Here is a 5,745-nt window from a genome sequence, read left to right on the forward strand (position 1 = left end):
ACTAACTTTCTTACTATGTTTGTCTAACCTTTGCATTTAGTGCTGTGATGGCATCAATTTCATAGATTCCTGCAGTTTTTCTTCTTTCAGAACTGCTTTGATAATGGCTATTGCTTGCCATTTCTTCTATTAAATCGTATGCCTCATCGATCTCCTTTCTTTCAAAAGATCCTCCTGCAGCTGCATCAGGTGTAATTTTAATGTTAGGTGGACAAAGAATTATGGAAAGTTTGGACTTATAACCATTTGGGCAGACTATGGTGGGGACATTTTCTTAACAATCTTTAAATCTTCCCAAGCTTCATATAAGTTTTCTTGATCATGATGAACAAAAGTCATGATCTCATTTCTCAGCTTGGTGTTTTAGAAGATGGAAAGAATTTAGCCAAAAATTTATGGGCTAACTCTTCCCAAGTTGTAAAACTTCCAGCGGGATAAGATTGTAACCATGATCGTGCTTTGTCCCCTTAGAGTAAAAGGAAGAGTCTTAAATCTAATGACATCTTCAGAAACACCATTTTGTGTTTAAAAAGTGTCACAAATTTCCCAATAAATTAAGTGATGGTGAGCGTTAGGGATCTTCACTAGGAGCCCCCCATATTGAATAGAAGTGGAAAGTAATTGAATAATTACTGGTTTTGATTTCAGAGTTATTAGCTTCCACTCTTGGTCTAGTGATACTAGAGGTAGCTCCATTAAGAGAAGGCGTGGTATAATCTCGCAATGTGCTGATATTTTGTTTGCTGTCCTGTTCTAGGATTCACAGGAAGAGGTATGTTTCGGGAGTTTGAGGATTATTCTGTCCATATTTGATTGTTGTTCGGATCTATTTTCTTAGTTCTCTCCTTGCTGGCGTTATTTCTTCTGTAAGTGTTTTTCCTCAACTTCTGGATCAAAGATCAGAGTTCTGTTCTTCTAGATCTTCTTTGCATAAAACCTGAGATATTCTATAGAAAAATTAAACGAATAAAAAACAAATGAATAAATAAATGTCTAAATTATAACAAGATAATTCGTATTGATATTGGTATTGCCAATCCCGCAACGGCGCCAAAAACTTGACAGCTTATTTCGCAAGTGTACAATCGCTACAAGTAATATATGATGAATAAGATATCGTTCCCACAAGACTTGTAATCCAAGTACTAAAATTAGTTATCTCGTTATTATTTAAACGATAATTGAGAGAATTGTTTTTATAAATGTAAAATAAACAAGAGTCAAGTAACAAAAATTGATTAAAAGAAATCAAGGAATTGAAGCTACTAGGGGTTTTTGATTTCACTTAATTCTATCCAATTATTTCATTAGTTCATTAATACAATTTAATTATTCAAGTTAGGGGAAACAACTCTGAATTCACCTAAGAAGCTCTTCCGATGTATTGCTAGCTATTTTAATTCCATTTAATTACCTATCTTCCAATAGCGTAATTAACTATGAATTAAATCATTAAGTTATGTAGTTGTTTATGAATTTACAATTTAAGGTTGATAAATCATAAAAACCCCCATGAGTCAAACCATATAGCTTCCGCATCAAGTTATTATTCTCATGTGTTTTATTAACCTTTTCTTATCAAAGATCCTTCTTCCGATAGTGATAATTGAAATAAATCAATCTAGGGGAAAATTCTGCCTAGAAGCATTAAGTTTATTAATAAATCATAACTTGAATAAGGAAAAATAAATCTAATTGCATAAATTGGAAAAGAGATTAAGCTACATTAAACCCCTAGTATAAGAATTTAGTTGCACATAGCACTTAAGTAAAACTCAACAATACTTGATAAATATTCCATAATCAATAAGAATAATGAAAGAAATAAACAAGATTAAGAGTTTAGAAATAAGAACTAGTGATAAATTGCTTGGATGGCTTCCTTGAAACCTTGCACAACTCTTGAATACTTACCTTCTAAAAGAATAAAGCTATATACAAAGCTATAAGAGAAAGAAGGAGTGAAGTGTAGTGTAATGTGTGTGATGCCTTTGGAATGGCTTCTTCCCCCTTTTTATATAGACCTTCTTGGGGGAACAATCCACATGCTTTAATGAGTAAAGTCCAACTTTGTGTGGTTGGAAAAGTTCTAAATCAAGCCATAATTACTCTCAATTATGGCTTTCCAAGTGCATATGGTTAAAGTTTGACTGACATGTGAAGAGAGTATCCAAAGTATCCTGTGAAAATGGTAGGGATTAATTGGCAACTTTTGACTTATAATTCAGGATTCTTGATTGACATGGGCGTGCTGCCTGGCACGGTCTGGGGCGTGCTAGGCTCTGGAAGTCTGAGGCTCTCAGCACAGGCCGTGTTGTTCAGCACGGTCTGGGGAAGTTCCAGAGCACGGGCGTGTGCACTGGCATGGCCAGGGGCGTGGCCATCCTCTGGAAGTCTGGAACATATGTTGCCACGAGCGTGCTTCAACTGCACGGGCCAAGTCTTTGTTTCCAGTGCGGGCACGGGCGTGCGCCTGAACACGAGCTTGGGCGTGCGCTTCTCTAGAAGTCCAGGGCAGTTGTGGCACGGGTGTGCGGCTCAGCATGGGCTGGGGTGTGCGCGCCTCTGGTTCTTTGCTTTGTTTTGCCTTGCATTTGGCACGATCGTGCGCCTTAGCACGGCTGGAGCGTGCTAATTATGTTTTGCCTTATTTTGTCCTTTTCTTGCAAAATCCTACACTTTTTCTTTAACCTCAAGTGAGTTGTGTTCAAGGAAGCTTTTAAGTAAAATATAACAATATTACATAAAACTAATTTAGAGAAATTAAAAATGTCTAGAAATCTTAGTGAAAATTACAATAAAAACACTATAAAAATTAACACTATCAGTTAGTGTTTCCCTTTTTTTAAATTCACAAATTATGACAATGATGTGAATATCTGACATGCTAGACTTGGCCATATTGGTCACAAGAATAGATCATTTAGCAAAAGTATGTCTTATAACTAATATTAATAAGGTAGATTTGTCTATCTATGAACATTGTCTAGTAGGAAAAATAGCAAGAAAACCATTTGGTAAAGGAACTAGAGCCAGCATACCATTGCAATTAGTTCATACACATTTTGGTTATGTTTACCTGATTTCACATAAATCTGAAGCATTATAATGCTTTAATAATTATACCAACTTGGTTGAGAATCAATTAGACAAGAAAATCAAAGCATTAAGAATTGACCGTGGTCGCGAATATTTATCTTATCAGTTCAGACAATTATTTGATGAAAAAGGAATAAAACATCAGTTGACTATTCCAAGAACACCGTAACAAAATGGTGTAAGCGGAAAGAAGAAATCGAACGCTTCTTGAAATGGTTAAGTCAATAATGGCTTAAACAAATTTGCTTAATCCTTTTTGGGGTGTTGCTTTGCTAACAGCCACCTATGTGCTCAACCGTGTACCTACAAAATCAGTCACTTCCACACTATATGAGTTATGTACAGGTAGAATACCTGACTTAAGCATCCTAAAACCTTAGGGATACGCCACCTATGTTTATGATACTTCTCATAAATATGGGAAACTAGGCCTGAGAGGTAGAAAGAGTATCTTCGTGAGATATTCTGAACAATCAAAAGATATGTTTTCATAGGTGAGCATGAAAATGGAGGTATAATTGAATTTGAATCACAAGATGCCACGTTCTTAGAGAATGATTTTCCTAAGCAGAATGAATTAAGTCGTACTCTTTCTTTTTTTGAGACCTTAGATCAGGACTCGGTTAGATCACTTCCTTTGAGTGGGAGGATATTGGTGGATAATCCGTATCCACTAACAATCTGAATGAGATTGATCCTGGTCCAAGTGGGAGTACCAATCCAAGTCCTACTGGAACGTTAGTGGATCCTAGTTTGAGTGGGGAGTCCTGTGGATCTTGATGAAAATGTTCCTCAAGAATCACAATTAAGATGTAGTAATCGTGGAAACATTCTCGCCGATGTTTTGAGGTCGAAGGCATTAATGAAGTTTTCATGATTACCCCCACAAGATGACGAGGAACCAAAGAGTGTCAAGGAGGCATTCTCATGTCCAGCCAAGGATGAATGGATAAAAGCAATGGAAGAGGAAATGGAGTCTATGATCTCAAACCAAGTTTGGTAATTGGTAGATCTTTCCCAAGGGCGTAAAGCTATTGGGAACAAATGGGTTCTCAAAATCAAGTGCAAAGCTGATGGCAGCATCGAGAGTGATAAGGCCTGTCTCATTGCAAAAGGGTATTCTTAACAGTAAGGAATTGACTATAAAGAAGCTTTTTCTTCTGTTGTGAGGTTCACTTCCATAAGGTTAATTTGGGCAATTGTGGCAAACCTTGATCTAGAATTACATCAAATGGATGTAAAGACTTGCTTTTTTCAATGGAGAATTGGATGAGGAAATCGATATGGTTCAACCAATAGGTTTCATCAAAGAAGGCTAAGAACACAAGGTTTGTAGATTGATGAGGTCAATTTATGGTCCAAAGCAGTCTTCGAGACAATGGTATATTAATTTTCATAGAACAATCGCATTGCATGGTTTTTCTATGATTGACAAAGATCATTGTGTTTACACGAAAAGATCAAATGGAAATTTGTCATCATGTCATTATATATTGATGACATATTAATAGCCGGATATGACCTAGAGTACCAAACTCATGTTAAAGTGTAGTTATCGTCCAACTTTGAAATGAAGGACATGGGAGAAACTGCGTATATCCTTAGATTTAAGATTTCACAGGATCGTTCAAGGAAATTATTGTCTCTTTCACAAGAGGCATACATTTTGAAGGTCCTTGAACGATTTAATATGCGTGACTATAAACCAATAGATACTCCTATTGCCAAAGGTGATAACCTGAGTCTAAGATTATACCCCAAGACTTTAGAAGAAAAGATAAAATGAAGAGATTTCCTTATGCAAATGCAGTTGGAAGTCTGATGTATGCAATGATGTGTACAAGACCTGATATTTGTTTTTTTGTTGGGATGGTAAGTAGATATCAATCCAATCCAAGTCCAGCACATTGGATAGTAGTTAAAAGGATTATTGAGATATCTTAAAGGTACTGCGAACTATTCATTGTGTTATCAAGGTGGTAATTTACAATTGAGAGGCTATACAGATGCAGATTGGGCAAGAGATGAGGATGAGAGAAAATCCATTTCTAGTTTTATTTTATTGCTTAACATTTTGGCCATATCTTGGAGTAGCAAGAAACAATCATGTATAGCATTTTCCACAATGGAAGCTGAATTGGTAGCATTTTCGACTGCAGTACAAGAAGCAGTTTGGTTGAAGATATTTTTAGAACATTTGTGTGTTGGTGCTATTAGTGAAACAATTGTAATCAACTGTGACAGTAAGCATCAATAGCTTATACTAAAGATCCAAAATTTCATTGCAAAACCAAGCATATTGACATAAAGTACAATTTTGTGAGAGACATGGTTACACGAAAAGAGGTGAATATGAAATACACATCTAAGTGTGAAGTGGTGGCAGACCCATTGACCAAACCTGTGCCTGGAGATGTATTCAGAGGACATACAAAATCACAAGGACTACGTGTAACGCCCTAATTTTTTTGTGTCTAAAGTAGTAGTTTTACCGGTCTGTGAATAGTACCACCGGTCTATGAATAGTACCACCAATCTGGGAGTCGGTATTATTTTGGTTTGGAAAAATGGCAATATATGTTTTATATTTTCTTTAAGATTTTTGGAGCATGTATGCATGGTTTTTATGGGTAGAAAGTAAGTAAG

The 5,745-nt window shown here is 36.1% G+C and overlaps 1 non-coding gene across 1 annotated transcript; it reads left to right on the plus strand.

Moving 5' to 3' along the window:
• Nucleotides 1-252: 252 nt before the first annotated feature.
• LOC149491748 (small nucleolar RNA R71) lies at nucleotides 253-357 on the plus strand. Its single transcript, XR_016319290.1, has one exon. It is a non-coding gene; the product is annotated as a small nucleolar RNA R71 (small nucleolar RNA).
• The last annotated feature ends 5,388 nt before the right edge of the window (nucleotides 358-5,745 follow it).

Source organism: Jatropha curcas, unplaced genomic scaffold (genome assembly GCF_041381405.1).
Source record: "Jatropha curcas cultivar XTBG-Jc1 unplaced genomic scaffold, XTBG_Jcur_1.0 HiC_scaffold_686_pilon, whole genome shotgun sequence".
Lineage (NCBI taxonomy): Eukaryota > Viridiplantae > Streptophyta > Magnoliopsida > Malpighiales > Euphorbiaceae > Jatropha > Jatropha curcas.